At 43.1% G+C, this 25,542-nt stretch overlaps 1 protein-coding gene and 1 long non-coding RNA gene across 5 annotated transcripts in view; one reads left to right on the forward strand and one right to left on the reverse strand.

Moving 5' to 3' along the window:
* Window positions 1–25,542, forward strand: part of LOC138132998 (uncharacterized) — a 122,924-nt gene that overhangs the window by 80,528 nt on the left and 16,854 nt on the right. The gene's annotated exons all lie outside the window — the stretch shown is intronic.
* kek5 (kekkon 5) overlaps window positions 1–25,542 on the reverse strand; it is a 175,287-nt gene that overhangs the window by 77,109 nt on the left and 72,636 nt on the right. The gene's annotated exons all lie outside the window — the stretch shown is intronic.

The raw sequence follows: 25,542 nt of genomic DNA on the forward strand, positions 1-25,542 counted from the left end.
CTTACGACCGATACGAGATATCGTCTGGGAGAAAAGAAAAAACGGGGAAGGGAAAAAAAACGAGGCGAAGGCGAAGGGATGATGGCTTTATACGCAATCGCGGGACCCATAAAAAATGCATAAATCGCCTTCAAAAGCAATAAATGTTCGCCTGTAACGGACCACATTTGTTGAATATGCGATGTGAATAATTCACCCCACTTATAAAGAATGAATAATTACCGAGTCCCGGAGTTGACACTAAAAATAGGCCGATATTCAAACGGCCACGGGTCAAAATATTTAAATGAGCTGCATGCAGAAACCGGCATATACATACATATTTCACAACAATACAGAGAGACAGAGTTTGTAACGACGATTATTACCGCAATTACGTATGCGCCGCTTTATCTGACACAAAATGCGACATAGCGACCACGTACGGGGAATAAAAGTTCCCGACCGGTCGGTCCTCCCGGTCACAGTCAGTATCTCACGCGGGATCGGCACCGGGATTAATCGTCGTCGAGCGAAAGAGCACACGCCCGAGCGGGAAACCTTGCGGCACCCCACTTGTAAAAATTGTTGTTTCACGACCGAGTTTTCAGCGGTCCCCCGAGGCGCGCGAGCTCTGTACATAACATTGTTTGAAAAGCACGAAACGAAAGAACTCGATAAAATTGAAATTCAGGCAGCAGGTGTATTACTGAAATTACACGGTCGCCGCTCCACACCACGCTCCCTCATTATTACGCGATAAATAGAGAACTATTTTTGCACCGGAACAGAGGGAGCGAATTCGAAACAACGGACGATTAAAAATTTCGCCACGCAATTACCATAAATGCATATTCATGCTTCCGCAAACAACTACACCATTACAACTTTGCCGGGGAAGATGACCGAAGTTTTATTGAGTGCGTGTGTGAGTGAGTTTTTTCGTGATTCGGGCAAATATTTACGTTTGGAAATTGTCCGTCACCATCTCGAACTAAAAGTTTGACGAACGTCGATTCGTGGGCCGAAACAAAAAAAAGTTGGAGGCGTTTCCGCCGAAAGCACCGATACATTATCGAATCAGAGATGGAGAGTGTCTGCATCAGCCCGACCCCGCGCCTATTTGCGTATTTGGAACAAAAGCCATCGACGAAGAGTCCTCCAGCTACTAAAGCACTCGGGACAATTGATGGCTGTTATCTACGTGCCCGTCATTTTTCCTCCATCATCAAAGATAAATATTTCGAGTGGCGCATCACAGAGCGAATTCCTTCGAATTCGATAAATTATGGAAACTTCGACGAAATAATCTAATCATATCTGCGAATACTTCTCCGATCATTGGGTGAATAATAATCGGGTCCCTGTCGCCGAGTTAAAAAAGTCATTTAAAATACTTGCCTAGTCTTTGAATATAAAGTGACTGATTTACCCCTCGGTCTGAATTTTCGACGAGATCGCCCTATCGAAATATTTGAACGCGATCATTACCTGAGTCTCGATTTTTCGAATTTTCATTGGGACCGGTTCGATCATCACGTCGCACAAATTAATTTCGCATCGGGCGCCGTTAAAAAAGTCGAATCGACACCAACATAATTACATACAAACAAATATCCAAGTTGTCAATCAAATTTTTAACAAGTTGTGACGCACGTCAAGGCCGGAAAAAATTCCAATAAATCTTTTCCGGCGAAAAAAACCCGTCCGAAACTTCAAACTCGGGGCAAACTTTGCTTATTGAATATACCACGGTCGAGGAGCAGCGATTCTCCATTCGGAATTTTTGCCACACCGAAACCTCGAGTGACTTCATTACTACAGCCAAAATCCAAACGCGACTCGATTATCGACAAATCAGCCTCGTCATAACTGACGCGATTCAATTAACCGGACCTATTGCGAATAGTCGGGGCGACAGCGGCCTCCCCTGTGGTGTCGGAAAAACGGCATGATCCGATCGGTCACCGAACAAAAGTCCCACCTGACACAAAGTTAAATTTCTGCGGACGCACGGTTAATAATTGAGGGTGCAGCGAAGCCCGATTCACACCGGTCGTAAAACCGCAAGTCTTTTATGTACGCCCGTTGCGATTCCCTACCGATTATTATTATTCAAAACTAGAATAAATTATTATCGACGATGCTCCCGCGTCATTAATTAGTCAAAGTGGCAATCCCATCCCAGTCAGGTGATGGGGATTAACAATCATCAATATTTACGCGACGCGCCGCGACGGATCGTTCGTTCGGGTCGAGAATTCGAGATCAATCCGTTCGGCACAAGAGTCGGCTTCCATTTTTCATCGCGCGGGGTGATCTAATCACGTGATGGAGCGTTTCCGTCGACCCTTGATTAGGTCGCAATCAAACGCCGACCATCTTTACCTCTTATCAGGAGAGTGGAAGTCGAATTATCGACGAGCAGCAAGGGAACGACGTCGAGCGCAGATTAACCCTTAGGATTTCTTTTACGGAGAGCGTGTGCATAAACGAACTATAAATCCGGGGACCGGCCTAGGTATTTAGCTAAGCCGAACCGATAATTTAAGTAATATCGTAAATGGCCAACGGGCCTGAAATATGAGATTTTAACAGCGAATAAAATTAGAGGGTTCACGGGCGGCCCCAGGCAGTTTTGTTTATTCGCACTTTATGGACGTCTGCCGGAGGAGTTACGGTGGTGGTGCAGAAGGGGACACGGTTTGGGGGAGGCGAAAGTGGAAAATGGAAATTCGAACGTCCGTCCGTGAGATGCGTACAACGAGGGCTAGTGAGCGGCTACCTTTACGGTGTAAATTCAAAATCAACCCCTTAAAAAAATAGATCTGGGACTTTTTTACGGTTGCGTACAGGTGGTTTTGAATTTTAACTCTAAAGTTGGGCGCTCACTGACAGGCACTCATTCGGAAGGTCTTGCCATTTCATTCCGAAAGAATTAATTTTGATTTTTCAAGATATTCACCGTTCACTTCAATGCAATGCAAGTTTTCGTGATATTTTAGCATGACGTGATGGTTTTTATTTTAAATATTTGAATAAAATGTGTACCACGGTCCACTTGACCACGTATTTTTCTGAACGTTCGTTATTAGTTTGTAAATGTGCAATGGTAGGCTTTAATCTTTAATCCACATGATTTAACAATTTAAATCGAGTCGAGGTCAAGTTACACGAACGAAACCCGGCGAATGGACTGTCTCGACCACAAAACAGAATTACTCTTTGAGGCAAACATCTTCACTTTCCGAATAAAATACAACAGTGGCCCGTTCTGACCCGAAACTTTGTCTACAAAGAACATTCTCTTCCAGTCTGCCACAAATGTTTAGTAATATTTCGGTATGAATAGTGTTGGCTTTGTCGGAATCGGACAGTATTGTGGATTTTCCGATTACGATAAAAATAACTTTATTTGTGTAATGTCAGAGTTGAGGTTCTCATTCTTGCGACAAAGAGAGATTTGTGTTTTTAGACTTGTCGTCGTCGCCGCCGCCGCACATTAAGACCAGTTTCTGGTCGAGAAATGCGCCATTCTTGGGGGAAAAATCGAGGCACATTATAAGCGATCGAAATCGTTATCCGGCCATTTGGCGACCGCCACCTCGGTGCAATTGCAGATAGTGGCGCACAAGAAAGTCACATTTTCAATTGAGGGAATTGCACGGAACGGGCGTATTTCCTACGGTTAAATCAAATCGGAAGAAACGGAAAAGATTTATTCGTAATTATGGTTGTTGGGAGTTTTTGGCAAGAGTAAAAACAAGCAACCCCGAAGAATTTTGTATAATTTAGTTCACGATAGTCGAGTTAATGTTAAATCAATATCTATTAAGCTCCGAAGGATGACGAAGAATATATAATGGGATATAAATATTTATCAAAGTAATCTATTCGATTAATAACGCTATTGTGTTTTTTTTCTGGGGGGGAATTGAAAAGTATTGTGAAGAAACAATTAGTTATCTGGAGGATCGATACCTGGAACAATCAGGACGGCTCAGATATAGATTATAAGTAATGTCAGTTTAATTACCGACCGTGAATGGATGAATGAATAAACATAATTAATTGTTCGCATCTATAATTCGAAACGAAAAGGTTCGTCCTTTTGGTGGTACGAATTAGAATTCGGTCCCGTTAGGCTGCAACAACACCGATTCCGGCTCAAAGGCTCTCCCTATATATCGTCATGTTTGTGACAGTCCGTCTATGCCGTGAGGCATTATTAATTTCCGCCATTGTGACCGGTTAATAATGCCAATACACATACCGACAACTCGGCTTCGGCTGCAGCAACCCCTGGACACGATCCCCGAGTTGGCGCACTACTGTGTACGACACATAAATTAATAAATGCCTGCCCGGATGTGATGGTACAATTTCATGATGTCGCATTATACTTGTTACCGCTTCGAATGACTGCGATATTTGAATTCGGCCATTAGGATCCGCCCCCTTCTGCATAACGACGCCAATTTACCCCCGTTGGCGGTTCCGGCGGTCGCCGGAATTTCCACAGACAGAAGAACCTCTTCGCGATAGAAATAATCAACAGTGATGGCAAACGAGCTCGGTTTTAATCCGGCTAAATACGTTGTAGGGGGGCGGTGGGGGTCTTTTTAAATCGGATTAGGGGATTACCTGACCGCTTGTTATGCCGTTTGAGACCCGATGGTCGGCCGTCGTCGTCTGACGTACGCCACGTCACTTTTTTAATTGGAGTTAATTCTGTTGGAGCAGTTTATTGGCGCGGAAAAATGTTATTGTTTCATATTTAGATGACTCCCTCTCGGACCGTTTAATTTTAATAACATTATAACCGTTGACGACCGTTTTTGCCATTACGAAAGCAAACATCTGCCAGGGTTTAAACCAATAGGAGTGAACATTAAGTGACAATGATTATGTGCGGCATTTGAACCCAAGTAGTCATAAAACTCCAGCAAACCCCTTAAAGTTAACAACACTCGTTCGCTGCTCACAGTTTGTATAACAATTGTTTGTTAACATAACAAGCTTGATTTTTCGAGCCGCAAACAACATAATTTCTTGCTTCGCTCTGATCCGATGACGGTGACATTTATATTGCTTCGACGGTTGCTTAATCCCCAACTGCGAATTGGTTCGAAGCTAAATTTCAAGGAAACTGTTATAAGTGTTTCTTGCACTCACGATACGCTACAGCTATACTTCGTCCAGCGAGAGATTGGAAGATTTTCAATTGTAGGCTAAACACTACAATTTCACACACAATTTCAGGGTAAAAATATGGTAATTGTTTACTTTAGCTACTTGTGGAATTTTCCCGTATTTTTCTGGCCAGACATCCTTAGGGCGTCCTCCTACATCGTTTCCCACCACTCAAACCTTGTTGCAAATGCCCTTGTTTTTCTCTTTTGTTGTGTTTCAAGGTCGCATCAATGTCTAGTATAACTAGACGGGCAAGGAAAATTCATTTTCACAACGTTTGAGTGGTGGGAAACTATGTAAGAGAACGGTCTGAGGCTGTCTAGCTAAAAAAACGCGAAAATTCCCCAAGCAGCTAAAGTAAACAATTACCAAAAATGTTACTGCTTATATTTCAAATCTCTCGCTGGACAAACTATACGTTATACTGGGGCTTTTTGAGATAATGTAATTTAACGTCGATAGAAAATATACAACAAATTTCGACTGTACGACGTAAGAAACATCCCGCAGAAACAGAAATGTGTGAAAAATTTACTCTTACAAAGGTACGACAACAACAGATTATTGTTGTGTATGAAACAAATACCTCTTTAGTACACAAATTAGTCATAATTCAAAGTTTACAACACAAAAAATTGCGTTGCTTGCCTACGCTGCGGATAAGTGAACGCCCCACATTCAGACCTTATTGCGTTGCGTTACCGCGCATAAAGCCGATTTATGGTTTACTTTAAGCTGTAACGTTTTGTGTCCGTACATAAAACGAGTCGATGGTCCACATTTTCGAATTTATCGGCGCCGGTTTGCTTTATGCACATGCGAGGCACAATACGACAGGAATTAAGCTGCGCCGATGTGAATTGCACACACATCTTGTCTTACTTTCTGTGCTATCGTATGCCACTCACGTTGTGCAATTTCTATTATGCATTGCATCGTCTGTACGCCTGGTTTTCCTAGTCCGAAAAGCGGGTCAAACGCAGAAAAACCATTACGTTACGTTACGTGAATTCTTTCCGATTGCTCAACGTTCAAGAACAAGAAGTACAAACTGTCATCTGCGTAATCCGTGTAAATCACACTACTTGATGTTGGTTTATGTAAACGTCAAACATTACGTTCTGTTTGCGTTCATCGTATGTCACTTTTGAAGTTGCTTCATGTAAACTTTATCTTTATGCCGTTAATAAAATGTAATTTAGTTGTAGTTAGTTACACGAACGTCAGTTAAATCATTTAGAGATAACGTGTACCGTCATTTGTGCGAAGCTGGATTTACACTTCCGCGTCGTAAACCGCAAGATTAACCTTGTCAAGGGGGGCACAAATTTTACGACGGGTTTACGTATTATGTAAATGCGCGATATGTACGAAACTAATCTTATGTCGGCGTAACACAACGTATAAATCGCGCGATCGTCCCAATTTTGTGAGCAGATCGGTCGGTCGGTCGTGCTTCACCCGGCCGGAACGTAAACGTCCGCAGCGGTAAGAAGAAGCGTAAATCTGATGCAACGTAACTCGGCCGGCTAATTAGTCTTCTTAATGGATTACACCACGTGACCGCACTTTGCTCCGTTCTTCGGATGGAGAGAGCGAGCGTCCGTCGGGGGGGCGCGCCGCAGGAAGCCTATCGTACTGGTAAGTAAACAATCTGGGGAGCTTGTCTTGCGGATAATTTCATTTATAACAGCGTAAGATTCGAGTAAATATTGGAGTCTGTTGTTTATCGATTCCGGGGTTAAAATGGAAGCGATCCGGCGGCGTGTGGGGCATCGACGCGTGTGTTCTTTTTCGAAACGGACGACAGTCGGACTTAATTAACTATGTGAGCCACGTCTACGTATTACTGCCGCTTTGAAGCGTGCACGCCATAATACTACGGGACATTTTATGTTAATGTAATATCTCGCGTCGGAACATCAGCATAAACCAAGTTTTAATCACATAATTTATCCTAGAGGGTGTAAAACGTGAGATATCTTTCCGAATGGCACGTGATTTAAACTTCTCCCATCCCTCACATCTCACCCCCCTCATTACAAATTAAATTCGACGGGTCGTGTTGCTTTTTAGAACGTCGTCCACAATTGGTGCGGCCCGACCGACACCGTCGCCGCCCCCACCCCCAAATGTAGCGGTCCGGTCAATCTATATGACGCCACCAATCCGTGACATATGGTCATAGGAGGCGAACACGGAAAACTTGATAGAGCACGAAGTCCACTCATTCCGGGATATTTCTCCGGAACCGTAATGAAAATTTGTCACGGGCGTAGACGCCACTCGGAAAATTATTCATCGGTCGAAACGCTATTTTTTCAAGAGTTTTTCCACGTTACGCACTCGTATGATGGTGATAACGAATCGACCGAATTTCGAATGCTACACGTGAAAGAAATTTGAGGCTGGAGCAACAAATCCACTGGACACCGTCATCTTGTTCCGGTCGGGGGCGGTTACGGCGTCTCAAAATGCCAACCAAGGGTGTCGACGAGTTCCTGCGGTGGTAAAGGATTAATTCCGGGGAACCTAACGGTAATCGACGACATGTAGATGACAACGAGGACTAAGCGTTAAGCTAAGCTAAACGAATATGTGAAGTATCACAAGGTAAAGAAGAGAATTAAGGGAAAAAAATCGACGTGGGCACCATGGTGGTCGTGTGGCGTGGCGTTGACTAACGTTGTGTGAATAAGATCTGATCAGTCGTAATTAGCTGGTACAGCGAGAAATTATGAAATGGTCCCGAAAACCTACAAGAACAAGAATTTTAGTGGTGTTAGTTTGATATTTCAAGGCAGAATGGTGGTCGAAAATTTCTACAAATAATCGTCTCCGCTGTTAAAGCAACTTTTCAACAAATTAGGAGTAGAAATGAAATGAAAACGTAAAAATGAGAACGTGGGGGTTGATTAATTTGTTCGTAGATACGAGGTGGTGGTGTAAAATCATTTCCGAGTGCTTTTGTTGTCTTAGAAATCGAAATAAGAGGATGACGTATCGAAGGTAATCAATTCCGCAAAAGTGACGGAAAGAAAGCTTTGATGCGTGGATTGCGGTGCGGCGGTGAGCGGCCGCCCTTAGCCCTCGGCCACATCCGAGTCCTTCAGTTCTGGTCTTAGACCGGCAAGCTTTCCCATCTGTTTCATTCCTGATTACCCCTTTGATTTCCCCGGAAGCGTACACAATACTTCCTTTGCGGTTCCTCCGCCTGTTAAAACCGAACGACTCGACTCGACTCGGGGACCGAACGGCCGTAATAACCTCCATTATATTTTGCCGTAACGCAGCCGCAACGCTTCCGTACAATTAAAACGGAGAGATAAAGCAAGCCTCGCCGTTAATAAATAAGAGCGCAGACGGACGGATCCAACTTCAACGGTATTATTTTTTCGTGCGGGCCGAAACATGTGGGCGAGCTTAATTATAAAACTAATTTGGAATAGGGATTATTTTATTAATTAGAGCGGTTAAGGGATGGCGGAGCGGAAAGGGTGGAGGCGGCGGAACGGAACCGGAGAGAGCGGCTTCCATTAGGGCCGGCTTTTAAAAATAAAATTAGGTATTAAGTGGCTCGTGGTTGTTCGGTTTTTTCTTCGTCTTGTCGGTCGTTTCGTTGTGGGGGGGTGGGTTTGAAAAGGCTTGAAATTATGATATTGTAGGTGGCGAAACAGTTGAAGTTTCACGTTGCATTAGTGTCGCTCCGTTGTTTTCGAATAGGCCATTTCCGCGGAACTTGGGTCTCCTTTTAAAACAATAATGCTTATTTCATTGCGCCACCGACTAAATTTGCCTTTATGGATGGGAGAAGAACGGGAGGGACCATAAACGACACGCGTTCACTAGTACGTCAAACGGCTTTATGTGTGACCGACTGTGTTTACAGGCTGGGAGACTGAGCCGAATGGGCCCACATTAAAGACAAATGGCGCTACTAAATCCTCGGTATTGGCCTCGCCCGCTCTCGTACGCCCCCCGTACACGTCTACGTAAGATGCGGACGCGGCGCCCACGCAAATTGACGTGCAGATTTGTTTGCCGGCCCTGCAGATTTACAACTGGGCTTTTTTAACATAAATCTCACTTTGACGGGGCGTCCCGGCCCAGACGACGCGCCGCAAATTTACGGCGTCGCAAAAATCGTCTCGTCCCGGCCCCCAACAACAAATCCTTTTCATTATCCGATTCGATCAGGCGAGTGTAGCCGAGCGGAGGTGAAGCCTTACCGCACAGCACCACCGCACGCTCGGGGGAAGCCCGCGAAGTGTCCGCCTCCGGTCAAGTTTCACGAGCCGGGGGCCGCCGCACTTTCTTGAAAGAATGCGATTCTTTCGGTTTTCGGACGAAATAAGCACGAAAGGGACGACGTGGGAGAGATAAAGGTTAACAAAGGTCCCCTCCTATCTGGGACGGAGCTTCGAGGGTCGCGTTATCAAAGTGTGTTAAATTCGAGAAAAATTGGTGCAGGGTCAGCTTTCACTTAGTGCAATGTAAGGAAGAAAGCGGAGGTAATTGGTAGAAACTAAAAGATAAAATGGCTTTGGGGGGGTAAGAGTGAGAATGTCGGTTCGTGCCGGGAGAGGCCAGAAATCTGCATTTATTGACTTCAAGTCGCTGAAATAAAGTGTGAACGTTATCTACTCCCACCTTGGGGTTGCTGAATTCAGACAAAATCCCCGACTTGTTTAGGAAAAAGATAAATTAACCCGAAGCCGGAGAGCTTGTTTCTAGGTGTTTTCCTCTAAATTAGGTTCTAGAAGGAGGCTTTGCTTGTTTTTTAAAACTGTTGAATTACTCGAATTTTATCTATAAATGTTAAGGTAGGCGCTCACCGATCCGCACCGTACGAATTTCACGGTTCACAAAATATATTTTAAAATTTCATCTTTTTACAAGTCTGGTTAAACTTTCAACAAATAGAAAAATTACGAACAATTTCTCCAACTTTATAGATTGTCTTACCACAAAGATCTAAACTAAATATGCAACAACTAGCTAAAGGAAGGAAATAACTTCTGATGTTCCATATTACACCATAAAAAAATATAAGATGTGAGTTGGCACGACCGCAGACAGCTTAAATAAAATTGACGAAAACGAGGTGAGCTCGCTACACCGCGATATACTCGGAACAAATTCATCATTACTGACTTCCTTGACGTCATATCGTGATAAAACTGAGTACAGAACACAATCAGACATTTTGCTCTCCAAGAGAGATCGGTTCAAGAAAATCGATCGATTCGTTAGTTTTTGAGTTGAATGGATTCAGATAGGAATTCTACAAATAAAAAAATTAATTCTTCTTTTTGGAGACCTACAATTAAGTTATTGAAAAAAAAGTGCTCCGACAATACATCAGATTTTATTTGTCCCCGCGGAGCCAACAACCCGAAGAGCAAGCCAACAACTTAATGAAACATATTCATTTTGGTGTGTGGCGCTCGGCTTTCGCCGACATTTTAAAAGGATTAGTGCGGAGCTCCTCCGGATTATTGTTTTCTATTACAAATAGCTAGGATCTCGGCTGACAGGTAAGAGCAAACACACGGACGCTCCCGGTATTATCGAGGATTGCAGGGATCTAATTAATAACCGCATTTTCATAAAGGCGCACTACTCCTCCGGATACAGAAAACGATAACGAGCCGCCCCCACCGTTGTTATTACGATCGATCACACAAAGAATGTTTTTACTTCGGATCGAAAGAGAACGTCGACCTGACGTGGGGATGTGGTGATTAATCCGCGAAACATTAACCGACCTCCGCGAAATTAGATTTAAAAAGGGCGCACTGTGCACTTTCGCCAGAATTAGCCGGATTGTTAATAAAACTCGAATTAAAGGAGGGGGAATGTTTAATTATTTTTAATTGTACGGCACACGTATTAAACCGAGAGCGAGGGGAAAATTTCGTCCATGGACGGGCGAATGGTACACGGACAGGAAGACGAACCACCATTACGCTTCCGGCGGTGAACATTGAAAGTGTTATAGAGATGTTGATTTTTCTCAACGGACGCATAAATGAGGGGACGTTGCCTATAAATGGCCTCATGTCATTCGAATCGACTCCAAATAGATATGGATTCGTTTTGGGCAATAATCCCGGGGTAAAATGACGTCCATTATTGGCTATTTAACGAAATGAGGGAATCAGATGCGTTGAAAAATTCATGAATTGTTGTATTATATTTATTTCGATGAATAAATGCAAGAGTAATTTTGCAAAAGCAAACACAATTGACGTTATTACTTCCGATTCGGCGTCGAAATAAAATTTCCCGTCGATAGACTTGAACTATTATAATGGTCTTAAATCAGATTTTATTGTGCCGTTTCATGAGCTCGCGCTCTGATTTTTATTATTATTAAACTCGGTATCGGGGGACTATTACGTTTTTGTTTATGCTTTATGACAGTTTATTTGACATTTTCCTTGACGGTAATGGACCGTTACGTCGATCGGTAGTTCATTTTCGGACGAAATCGATTTTTTATTTTAAATTGAACGATTATTATTTTTACTCTTAGTGGTAGTAGAGAGTCTTTTGGATAGGGGAGAGTTTGTCATGTGCGAGCACCGGAAAACAACATTTTTGGGAGCTGGGAAGCGTCGAAAGCAAAGTGATTTGTGCGGGACGTAAGTGGGTCTCTTTAGTGTTGTTTTTTGGAAAATGAAAATTAGGGAGATGTCGGAGTAGACCTCGTATGCGTTCCAGTTTGCTTCAGATTCCCGCGGAAGCGCCTTTGTGGAGCTAATCAAATTCTTCACGCATACTGAAATTATTAAGGCACGCTTCATATTCGAGTTATCCGAAAATGAGTTGCGACGTCGACAGGATAAGCCCCCTTCAAGCTCCTCTGACGGATAGTTAAAAGACGCGGAACGCCAGGTATAAGTCGGTAATAATCTCAAGACGGAAAGCTTCAAAGGCCGACGATATTATACGAGATTGGCTATACGTGTTGGCACAGTTCAAAAGGTCGCCAACGTCGTAAATTTCGTAAATAAGTTTCTCGTATCAGCAACTTTGTCATACTTAATCATTAGCGGATTCTTCCGATTCGGGGGCTGTTATCGCGCCCAAATCCAAACCGGTAATGTAGCTTCCTGTTGGCGTTGCGAACTGGCTAAATTACCACACCGAGAAATCTGTTTGGTCCGATCGGTCGGGACGCCGTTAATTATGGTTTTTCGACGGCGTACGATCCCCGTTGACGCACGTTAAACAGGCCGGGGGCGGCAAAAAGCCCAACGGGAAAAATTCCACGCGAGACCGATTGAGCGGCGCGCGCGGCGCTTTCGCTTTGTGACAATTTGCGAAAATTATCCCGGCAAAAACGGCATCGCCGACGATATAGAGGAACGGAAGAAATCGGCCCGAGACAAATCGCTCAGGCCTGACTCGTCGGAGGAGTCTTTATTTTTTCTTTTTAAGGGAAAAAAATTGGGACGAAGTAAACGACATTACGTAGATCAAACAAGTCGGAATTACTACGAATTTATCTGATAAAATGTCAATTTCTTGTGGTTTTAGTGGCGAATAAATGGCTTTTCTTGTGCGACCGACATTATTCACTTTACCAACGCGGTTCGAACGTGGAACTTGTCGAGCGAGCGCACAAGTCAAAACAATATTTTTCAAAGTAAAGTTTTTCACATGTGCCCCGTTTTATCAGGGCCACGTGCCGCCGGCAATATTTTCTCAAATAATATGCGAATAATTTCCACATTAGAATGTTGTTACAAGTCCAAGGTGAACGTCAAGGCAATTTCCAGGAGTGCGTCTAGGAAAATTGTATTTTCCCAGGGAGGAATCCCGGTGGGTTCAAACTGAATTATTAAATTAATTTTCGATAAATTGTAAAAACATTTTCGCAACTCCCATTCCCGCAACGTTCCAATTTAAAAAATTCCTTGTAACTTTAAATTGTTGTTGAAAACTGGTCCGGTTTTCAGAAATTACATTTTCAAAAATTCAAGCCGTACGAGGTCTCTTTTAACTTGTTTTCTTCTCGGTGCTATCGTAACAATTATTTTCAAAATACGAAATCTAGAAATTGTTGCAATATGTATAATGGGTTGCGGCAAAAAAGTCAGAAGTACCTCTGTACAGGGTCGGGCGTCGTATACGCGCCCGCGAGAAATCACGACTTCTAACAAAAAATAAAATTGTCGAAATTTTATATACATACCTAACTAATTATTGATAAGGTATATAGATTTTTTTTATTAATATGTAAATAAGGCCGTAACAGTTTTGTTAGTTTTTTGATATTAACTGTTAATTTACCTATAAAGTTTTTGCATTAAATGAATCTGTACCTGCTAGCGCATCAAACCCTGATGGCACAATTACAAATTTTGACTTAGTTGGCTAAATAATTCACCTTTTTATTTAAACGCCAACCAGACGCGTGAGATATGGCCCAAATGGTATAATTTGCCAACAAAAGGATCATTCACTACTAGCTGACGGTTTTGAGCCTCTTATTTACAGCTTTGCCATAAAATTGACAATCCCCTTTGTCACCTAAATTTACAATACAGCAACAATAATGCCTGCCAATGGAAATTTTGCTTTCTCTGAATCCAGTGCTTTCTTTAATAATTTCAGACCAATCTCGTAGAAATTTAAAAAATAAAAGTTCTTGGTCAGGATCGTAAAATTGTCAGCCTTTTTCTAAATATTTAGAATATTCCAGGTGTTTTGATATGTTTTTGACAATTTTGCAGGGAATCGCAAATTTTTTCCAGTTTTTTCACCTTAAAAATGGCCGTGGATGTCGTCTCTTCATTTTCTATCACGTAGACCACGTTTGGCCCTGACCGGTACACATCGGAGACGGTCGAAAATTTTTGAAATTTCCTACTGTAGAAATTGGTGTCAGATTTGCCAAAAAATCATTATTATTATTAGTAGCTCCAGATTTAGAACAATTACTCTTCAAGTCTGACGTTATTTTATCGTGATCGTTGACACGGTTTCAGATGGAAAAAAAAGTTAAACCGTCGGTACCTCCGCTCTTGTCGCTTGATTATAAAATCGATTCGCTAAAACTTCACCGGGAGACCTTCCCTCCAAGTCCGTTTTCGGAAAGTGGCGATTTTCATAAGAACTCCATCCCCCCAAAGTGGATAAAACCTTGATCACGCCGCGTCAGACGTTCCAATTTGATTCAATTTGGTCCCCGTTTGCGACGAAATCCCCGAAAACAAATCCGAAACGACACCGTAACGGCGAGAAAAGATTCGTGCATTCGGTCGGGAGCGGGCCGAGACGGGGGCGGTCCGATGCATCTTTAATATCGCAAGCCCTGCCGCCCTACTTCATAATGCGAAATATCCAGGTAAAAACGCGGGTAAGTAAATATAAAGCCCGGAGCAGGAAAGCACGAGTGCTTTGCATATCTCGACAAGGCAGGGCGGCGCAAAAACTCGGCAAAAATTATCCGCATCGAACGTTATATTCGGCGGCGGTTTATATTGCGTCGTCCCCCGGCAGGAACGCTTACCTTGCGATAAATTTGACGTCGGATGTGTATGAAAATAAATAATGGGTAAGCAGCACGGAACGGGAAAATGAAAATAAATTATTTATACGTAATTGAGAAAAATCCTTGGAGGAAGTGGCGCTTGATTTGGTTTAATTGCCGGCCGCAGAGAGCCGGCCCTGATTTATGGGGGCGCGGGGGGCGACTTCGGAGACCAGATGGCATTCGGGAAAAGGGACAAATTTCCGCTTGAGGTGGAAGATACATACGTTCGACCGGAATTTTATTTATGGGGTTGGTGTGCCGAACGGAAGGGAGGGAAACAAAAGTCATCTCGATATTTATCATCCGCCCCGTGCGTGAACTGCCACATGGATGTCTCTTGGAAAAACAAATTTCATTAATGCGACACGACCCCGTTAAAAATGAAAGCTCCTCGACGACGAGACACCGACACGGAAAATAACAAAGAAATCACAACAGAAACAACAGGAAATGGACGACTTCCACCCTCATTAGCCCCTCACGAACGCCAATAAAACCGATTCTGACAGATCGCCGCGGTGCATTCCATGCACCCGCCTCGAACCGTCACACTAACAAACAAATTATCGCCGCCCCCGACAAAATTACCAGGGCCTCACCGCTACAGCCGCCTCGTAAATTCGCGATCGGAAAATTATGCCACCGCCATAATTAGCCCGTCCCCGGCACTTCTCCCTTTTATCATATTTATTCGCGGACAAATTCCAGTTTAATTAGGGCGAGTGGAGCAACAACGACCTCCCCCCGAATCGATGATGAGCACCGCACGGAAGGAAACTTCCGACCCGGAGAGAAACGGAACGGTACACACCTGGCTCCCGAAAACTCCAGGTGCCGGGACGTAAACCACAAAGCACCGCCTCAAACCAGATCCGGATAACAACGCGGACATCGGGACGGTGAAATTTTTAGCGGCGGCAATAAAAGCGGCAGCTCATGGCGCCCTTACGAGCGTCACTTTACGACGCCTGCAATATTTATGAATACGGAAAAAAATACGTGACGCAAATACAGGAGGTATTGTGTGTCGGTACAATTTGTGACGGGACCGATTTTATTCGGGGGTTAAAAACGGAAAACCAATAAGTGGTCCGCCCGCGGTCGGAGTAAAACGTTACGGTCGCGACCCACGCGGGGAGATAAAACGCGAAGGCGCCCGCCCCGCGGCCGATCCCAAGACGGAGCGCGTAGGTAATCGGCGATTATTTTTTGTCATTAATTTTTTCGGTCCACCATCATCAATATTCCTTTAATTCCTTCTTGTTTGCTCCATTATAAACAACGAAGTCGATTATGAGCCGTGTTTCAGAAGCCGTCTTTATTATCGTTATCATTATTATTGTTATTTGGGAGCCTCCTTGGAGCTTTTACCTGGGTTATTCCTGGGCGCGGGCCGCCCCCGGGCTCGCGGAAATCTGGGCAACCTTTGCAGAGTCTGTGAACCGCCGCCGGCCCATCCGAGTGAAAAACAAGCCACCTGGCTGGGGCCCGCCGACTCAAAAATCGCTGCCCGCGGCGGCAACCGCAAGAACTCGACAAAATAAACAGCCGGCGATCCGGAGCACCTCCGCCACCCTCGCACGGTCACCGCCGCCGCATCCTGTCGACTCGCAATTATCGAACGAAATTCGTCCGGAATTCGCCGTTGTAAACACGCCACTCGAATTTCGCCCGCAAACGGCACCGACAGTTGACGTGGCGAGACTATTATTGAAGGGGTCGGGGTGGCGGTATTTTTCACGTGTTTTTATGGCCGGCCGCCAGTTGGCGTGACGATTGTTTCGCTGCTCGTGCGTTAAATAAGTCGGCGGCGAACCGATGGGGGGGTGGTCGCGTTTAATCAGGACATTTCGGGGGCGGCGAGCGTAAATGTGAGCGTGGTGGTTGTTTTTTTTTTCTTCCTCGGCGGAAACTTTTTATTAAGTATCCCGTTTCGCGGGTCCCGGCTCGTTTCGGAACTTCGTAAACAACAACTGTAAAATTAATTAAGAATTTTTTTCTAGCGTCACACCACGACGTGAAGTTTGCACTTTGAGTTTGGGAAAAAACGGGAAAGCCGGATCGAGTGGACCGCCGATCCCGTTTCGGGGTTTTTTGGGGTCGAGGGTCGTCGCTCCTCTCGGGTCGGCAAAGATATTTGTACTGTAATAATTAATACTCGCTAATTAATATGAGCAGAACATGGGGAGGAAATATAATCAATCATGTCATCATGTCAGATTCAGTAAATACATTTCACTGATTAGAGAAACGTGCCGGGTATACCAACTATCTAGGAAAATTAATCAAAGCGGGGTTTTTTATAAACATCTCTTGAAGACAATTACAACCGCTACGTGATCGCAATGCGAACGACGTGTTCCCTTTTTTTTTTCCTCTCCTATTAGTTGGGAATTCTTGACGTGTCCACGCGTGTTTTCATAAATACAAATGAACCATGAAACAAACAGAATGATCAATTTTCTATCCGAGATTACCCAGACAGATGTTCGATAAAATCCGACGGAAGACACCCTCCTCGCCGAATCAATCATTCATCGGCCAATATTTTTAGGCCGTCGAGTTTACTCTTCGAGCCCGCACGTTTATTATTATCAGCGACCGTAAAACCGAAAGTGCCCTCCCTCGGCCCATCTAATTACGCGATGCGCCCGTAAAAATATGCGATCCAATCCCAATAAAGCGCCACCATAAAAGACCATCAAGTTATGTAACTCCGCGGTAATGCGTCGGGGGTGGCGACGAAACAGGATGGCGAGTTAATGGAACGGGACAAAGTCAAGGTCGGTTGATCGGTCCCATCAGAATGAGCAACATTTTGCAACCCTAATAGGTTGTTTTTGTGTCGCCTTTAATGGAATTGCCGCTGTCCGAGCTTTAAAAATGTTAGGCCACATGGACCATATCGCGTATCGTTTCGACCGAACCCTACACACTCGGGGGTCCGTTGATTACCAACTAAAAGCATTATCGACCCTCGAACGGCCTGCCGAACGATTTTCACCGTCCACAGTAGAACAAAAACCGTTCCATCTCCATCGGTCTCGGGGAGGCACTAGATGCACCGCCGCCGCGGCATCTCGGGGGTTAATCGATACCGGAAAAAATATTTAAACAGACACATGGGGTGCGGTTTCGACGACTCGCACCCCTGGGGTTGATCGTCATTGTTGCGGCTTGCAACTACTGGGGTGAGTGGCAATGCGGAACAGCTGGCCCCCTCCGTTGTATTTCTGCCGGACCGAAGATTTCCCAATTTCCCTTCGCAACAAAATACATATTCATATTATGTATTTCTTTGAATTAATTTATTTATTACCAAAATCACAAAGATGGCGCCAACAATTCAAGATGTGAATCTACAGCTAAGCGTTCACCCTTTGCGTCGCCTCGAGCAATGAACCAAATAAGTCCAACGATACTAGAGCAAGCTTAAAAAGAAAAGTACCTATCACGTGGTGTCTGGCCTGGCTGGTCGCCACGCAAAACGCAGAACCGCCCGCGTACTTCTCGATCTACACTACGACACAGCGGTGCAGATTTTGGCGAGCCTTGTACCGTCGCACTCGCCAATTGAACTTTTAAGAATGACGAAATGACGAACGGAAACCCTCTGTACCCACTTCGCTTCACTTTACTCTTTACGAAAGCCAAGGCTAAAAATCACGTCTGCACTGCGCTCGGTTAATCTTCACGATCGCGGCATTAATACTCTTCGATAATTTACGAGGCTCGATTTCCTATCCGATTTATTGTAAATGGACGTAATGGGTTCGTAGTTTTTTCGTCGCGTTCATTTTCATTGCTTTATTAACATCTTTCCGAAGTTATTTTTTTCCTTGACGTTTTTATGCGTACGACACTCGATAAAGAAGCTTCTGACGCTTTGTAAGAATTATCGTCCTCATACCTTGAGGAAAAAAGTAGTTATATTAGAAATTTGGATTAATAATGGCGCAATTTATAAGGCTGACGCGGTTCCTTTTTTCTTCGTATTTCTTCCGCGATAGCGGAGCCGGAAATTCCACGATCGGGGTGCATCGCGATGATGCAACGGTGCACCGCCTTTTCTCCAATTAAACATTGTTAACGGATCAATTTCGAAATCTGTTTGCCTTTAATCTGCGTTCGTCAATTATGTGCTTTGCTAAATATGAGGTTGTTTGCCTTGCGCTATTGGTTATTTACAGCAATAATTACATGGCAAATAATTTCGATTTAATCTTGGTTTAGCGCACAACACTCGGATGTTTAACGTATTTCGGTGCAAACGGAAACTGTAGCGATGGAAATCGAAACTGCGTAAATAAAATAAAAATTACAAGGAAACGGCGGGACGAAACGACGAGATCGTTACGGGAACAGAAGAAATTTTCAGATCGGAGCGGATCACAAAGAAAAGAAGAAAACAACAGGTAATTACATTAAAACAAAGACAAAGAAATAATGAAGCTAAAAATATACGACATGGAAACTCTTATTTATCAGGAGTTAAACAAATTAAACCGTCGTCGTATCGATTGAATCGGAAAAAGGTAAACAAATGGAGGAATTGAAAAAAAGAAAAATATTTTTCCGACATGAACCGATGCAGTGTCCGGATTAACGATTTTTTACTCTTGGAAAAGTCAAGAGTCAAGGTTGAAAGTGTATTTATGAAGCGTAATTATAAATAAACCAAAATGAAATGGGGGATTGTGATAGCACGGAAGATGAACAAAGCTTGTTAAACGCAAGCCTTTTTTTAAATTTTTACAAAATTAATTAGACCAACTTTTTCAGAACGCAACCGGGAAAACTACATCACATAATTGAAAATTGTCATAATTGTAAATAGAAAAACTGGAAAAAAAAGGAAATTAAAATTGCTTTAATGTACAAGTCAAGGGAGTGCGGGTGAGATGTAGTTGTAGTCAACTGAGAACACCATCCCGCATTGTGAGAATTGTGAGAAGATAGATGATCATGATAAAAAAACAACTGAGTTGCAATACTTTAACTTTCTCACATATGGGTGAGATAGAATCTTAGGCGACTGAGAAAACCACGCTCTGAGCCATTGCATCAGTTCGAAGACGATCATTTAAGAAGATAAATTGAGTTCCGCCGTGAAGCATTTCAACTTTCTCACATACGGGGCGGGGGGAGATACAATCTTGGTCGAGTGAGAAAAGTACGTCACATTGTGGTAAAAGCTAACTGCTGAAATAATGTGGCATGAGACATCGGGCGAGTATTCTTGGTTGATCTCTTTTCCACCGTCCGTCATATCGGGGAACCGCCGAGGCGCAACTCCGAGATGGAGCAGACAGCCCGAGTAAGAAAAAAACTCTTCGTCATATAGTAAAAATCGAGCCGTCGGCATCGATCCGCCGCGAAGTTTGAAAGATTTTAAGCAATTTGTCCACGTCGGGGCAATAAATCAAAGGCCTGTGGATTAGGTGGGCCCCGCCGAAGACATTATCTAAACATATTATTGAGGCCGGGAAGTTTGAGAAATGGTGAAGTTGGAAAACTTCATTCTTTCATGTTTATTCCCGGCAGTGTTCCATATTAGGTCCGTATCTCCGTCCGAAATCTCGCTCATCAAATTCTCGGTCGAGCCGGCAATTCCGGCGGATCCCTGGGAGACCAGGTCCGAGCGGGAGGAGGCCTCCGCCGTCCCCGTCCTCCCTAGCTGCTTTTCCGGGAACCCGCACTTTATTTCCTCTATTTACAAACGACTAACTGAACACCGTTTAGCGCGCAATCAGACCGGAGTGCACATGCACGAGAGGAAACACCCCCGCCTCGTAAAAATCCCCAAACACGACCACTTCTCACTTCGACCGGAGACTTAATAAAGCGGCGCAAAAAGAAATATTCAACGGGGCGGAAAAAGCACCGCCAAAAGCGTACCGCACCCCGACGGAACCGCTCCGACTGACGGCTTGCGTCATCGCTTTAGTGGCTCATTTAAATGGGAAGAACTTTTAATTGACCCCCATTCGAGTGTTTGACCCCGGTTGACCCTCACGGGGTTGATGCCACATTTAACTCACGAATCTTAACCGTGACCGGGATCGATATGAAGGTCGTCGGTGCATTTCACGTGGTGGTTGGTTCCCTTTTAACCCCCGTTCATCAGCTAAAACCTTAATTAAAATTAATAACGAACCGAACACTCGAATCCGCCAAAGACGACACACTGTCGTCTGTCATTACACGCCCCGATAATTACGGCCGCCCCTCACAAAGCCATCGAGGCTCTGTTTACTGATTATCTATTCTACTCGATTACTCACTCCATCCCCGAAAACAGAAAATTCACTTTGTTAATTAATTGCAGCGCACACGAACTGCATCCCTCGCAGCTCCTGTCGTATCGTTAACACGCCCTAACACCTGCATCTTGTAGTAGAGTTTACATTGAGTGTTTACTCTGCATGCTCGCGTCGGAAGACATATTTACTGCGATGCGCTCAAGAGAGCCACCATCTCGATGACACTGTTTCGATCGTTATCCGCCCGAGCTTCGTAAACATTGTTTTTTAACAATTTTTTTTTATTCGACGTAAAAAGGCAATTTCACCTTCCATTAGTCAAATTAGTTCAGTTTTACACGAAATAAAATGGAATGGGTTTATAAAAACTGTAACTTCTCCGTTTACGATTTTAATGAAACTGCACACACAAAACAACACCCCAGTTTGTACATAATTAAAATAAATGTTTTAGAAGTTGTTTGCTCTCGCCGCATATTTTTTTCGTAATTAAAAATCTTTGGGGTCGACCCCCGGAAAAATGCGAAATAAGTCGGTGATAAAGCCGGATTCGGTACACAAACACTGTTGGAGAAAATAAATTTGGGTTTGGATTTTTTTTGGCGGGAGAAATAATTACAACCTGCTATCTCTTCGCCTTGGGCCTCCAACTAGGCGAATGTTTTCGCATTAATTCCACCCAATTAAGGCTTATTGTTGACTTAAAAAAGTTCAAAGTTTTCAAGATAAAAACCTCTTCGATGAGCATATTAAAACAAAAACAGGATCTCGAAGTTATTATATGAAAAAAATTAAAATTTTATTGGAATATTAGGAGAAAATTCCCGGTTTTATCTCCGTTCAACCGACCCTCCGCAGTTGGTGATATCGCATTAAGACGCCGTTTTTCTTCACCCCGAAGAAGTGATAATTAATTCAGGACTTATTTTTGGACTCGCGTAAATACTTTAGCGTCGCGCCTCTTGTAAATGTCGTAAGTGAACCGTTGCCAAAACTCATCCGTTGAAAGATCCGAGAAGCGAATCGATCCTTTTTGCGGCAACGCTTTTAAGATGTTGCCAGAATTGTGCACGAGATAAAATTGTGTTTCTGCAGCGCAAAGTTCTCCAAAATGAATTTCACTTATCTCGAAGCCGAAATTAACGTTTCATACGAGACGAAACACGGTTTCTGGTTGTGCGAAACGGAAATATCGCCGTTTCGGCAATTGTCGAGAGGCGAAGGTAGTTCTACGGCAATTTAGTACTTGTTAGCGGCGCACCTATCATGCGCCCAGACACATAATATAATAGACTCCTGATGACTTTAGGAACGTAACGACAGTCGTCATTTCCTGGGGAGATTTACCATTTCCATTTAAACACAAACTGGTGACGGTTATTCACGAACGGAGGTGACGCTCGCTCGACTTCGCCGACGTAATTATGACGCCGTGGGCGCGACGACTCAACCGCAAGAAGTGTACAGACGCGATGTATCAAAACATCCCCGGGAAGTATCGACAGGACCCGACTTGTCACGTCACGGCGCAAAGGGGAAACATTTTCGGTGATGATTGCTTTGGGCATATAATTTTAAATAAGTTTCCAGGAAAAACTCGAAACAACGTATATTCTCTTCTCGGTTGTTTTAGGAATTTACGAGCAATTTTTAAATTTTCTGCAAGCGCTTATGACGACGTTTCGGCGTTTTTATTGCGACATAAAAAAGCAAAATTTTCTGGTTTAGGACTCACAGGATATACCTTCACCTTGGTTCCGTTTTTTGTTTTATTTTTTTTTAATTTAACTGGAATTTGACCCGAATTTTTTTTCGTTTTTCCGGTCTCACTTTACTGTTAATCGTTTTTCCAAACAATCCAACTGTTTCAGTAGTTGTTAAGGTTATAAAAAAAATCAACACAATATTGTTTTTAAAACTGACTTAGATCAAAAGCTAACACAGATATAATTTTTTAAATCGAAAAAATATCCTGGCACATCCACCATTTTTGCAAAATATTTACTAGTTGCAGTTTTCTCGACAATATCATGTCGTTGCCTATATTCTACTCGCAACAATTAAACCTACAAAACACAATTTTTGGATTTGATCTAACTCAAATGGTAATAGAGATAGGGATCTTCTTATAAGAAATATATCCTGGCGCATCCACCATTTTTGTTAAATATTTGGTTGAAGCTTTTTCAACCGACACTAGAAGAGATCGTTTTGTGCCGTTTTTTGCAATTCGGTTTGACACATTTAAATCTATAAAAAACAATTTTAAGATTTGAGCCAGCTTAAGCGATAATAGAGATATCGTTACTGAAATATTTTCTCGGAGTCTCCCACAATTTGCAAACATATTTTTTTTCATGATCATTGAATTTCAGTGGTCTTTGCTCACTGAAAATAGTGAGCAAAGATGCCAATTGAATCACTAGTGAGGAAAAAATATTTTCACACTAGTGAACAAAGTAAATGTTTTGCGAGTTTGTCGATAAAGGGCGCCAAATATGTTGTACCGAAAGTTTTTTTTTTTGTTCGACACTGTCAGAATTTTAGAATTTTCTCCTATGTGAACGGGTTTTAATAAATGTCACAACTTGTCAAAACGAAACGTCAAGCTAATTTGAGAGGTTTTAAACGATTTGGAGCCTTTAAGGGGCTCGTCGAACAAAAAAACGTTGTATTCAACTCGTTCGTGTGTAAATTGGGCCTTTTTTGGCACTCGACAAACTCGTCAAATAAACTACTATTAATCTGTTTTTATTATGCAGTTTTTATATAATAAATGCACTGCAATTAAATCTGTAAAATGTGGGTTTCAGATTTGATTTAGATCATACCGTGACGGAGACGTAGTTGTAGTTGTCTCAACTAATAAGCTATGCAAAACTACAACTGAACCTACAAAACTCAATTTTTGAAAATGATTATCTCAAAGGGTGATAGGTGACATTATTATTTTTTTCTACGATCGTGCAAAAAGTGAGTGTTCATTGCATTGTTTTTAATGGAAAAAGTGCCTCTTTATTGCACGCATCTGTCAACAGTCTGTCTACGATCGTGCAAAAAAAGTGAGTGTTTATTGCATTTTTCACACACGACGCACAGGACTGAACTATTGTTTATCGTTGTTTTTTTCTAGTTTTTTTGTTCGATCGTAGAAAAAATGTTGTATGCAACACGTGCAAAAAGTGTTATTGCACTTGACGTGTTGTCCCACTCGCCTGCGGCTCTTGGGACAATTTTCACGTCGCGTGCAATAATCATTCAGTTTTTGCACTTGTTGCATAAATAACTATTAGTGAAATATTATCACGGCGCCCACACCATTTTTGCAAAATTTACAATTTTCTCTGCTAATTAGAGGTATGGTAATTCAGTTTTTGCGTTCGATTTGTCACAAATAAATCCATAAAATGATGATCAAGTTAAATCGGTTAGAACAAATTTTTGGAAAATTTTAGCTCTCGAGAAATTTTACGAGTACTTTTTACTACATACTCGTACATACATACTTGTTGTTTATTGCATATTTACAAATATCACAAGTGAAATGAATCATATGTTCCTCTGGTTGCAAAACAGAGATTTTGGGGTTTTCTAGTCTAAAGCTAGCTTTTCAAAAATTCTTCAAAGTTGGCATCAAAATAATTGAACGTGCTCGGATTTATAACAAAGTATTTACATAGTTTATTTGGACGTAATAACGAGTTGCGGCTCACTTGGCCGGCCAGTGGAAATGTGTGCTTATATTTTTAGATTTGTTTTGCAGGACTCGATCCTTCAGGATACATTTCACAATATTTCGCCGCAATGTAAAAAAACAACAAACAATCAGGAACGTGACACTCGAACGAACGGAGCCGACGATTTCATTTCTTGACCGTCCAGCAACCTGAGGTGCCAAGTGTCAGAATCAATTTAGCGTCGAACGCTCGATCGATACGGCCAACATGTCGAAGCTAATTGCGTTTTTGTACGTCAACAAGTTTTCAGAGTTCTTTGTTGGGAAATTTGTCGGTTTTGCAAACGGAAATTCGAAAATCCGTATCAGTCGTGCCGGCAAATCCGCCACGCTCCCCTGCACCGCTCGAAAATCTCGTGCAAGTGAAATCTTAATAAACCAGGTGGGGAACGTGTCTATTGTCGGAATTTGTTGGGCGGAATCGACGTCGGCGGCCCCTTCACCGACGCAATTTTGCGTAACGCGGCCACAATCCGACCGTAGGTGGTAGCAATAAAAGATAAGTTGCGTGGAATCGGGCAGTTTAAACAGGCATGAATTTTTAAGTTAATCACGAAACGGCGCCGGGTTCGAACGCGGACGGGACCGAGGGGCACGATAAACCATATCAATAATGCATAATGCATGAAAAAGGGCCGCATTAAAACATGCATCCGTGTCTGGTGTGCGGTGAAATGTGGGCAGGTCAGCGCTGAAGTCGCAATATCCGAGTCCTTCTGTCCACCTGTTACGCACACCCTCCGACCTGATATTAAAAGAACCCATCCGACGCCGCACCGGGGATTTACATGGCCCTCGACCGCCCCCGACGAACACATCCGACA

Source organism: Tenebrio molitor, chromosome 6, assembly GCF_963966145.1.
Source record: "Tenebrio molitor chromosome 6, icTenMoli1.1, whole genome shotgun sequence".
In the NCBI taxonomy this organism is placed as follows: domain Eukaryota; kingdom Metazoa; phylum Arthropoda; class Insecta; order Coleoptera; family Tenebrionidae; genus Tenebrio; species Tenebrio molitor.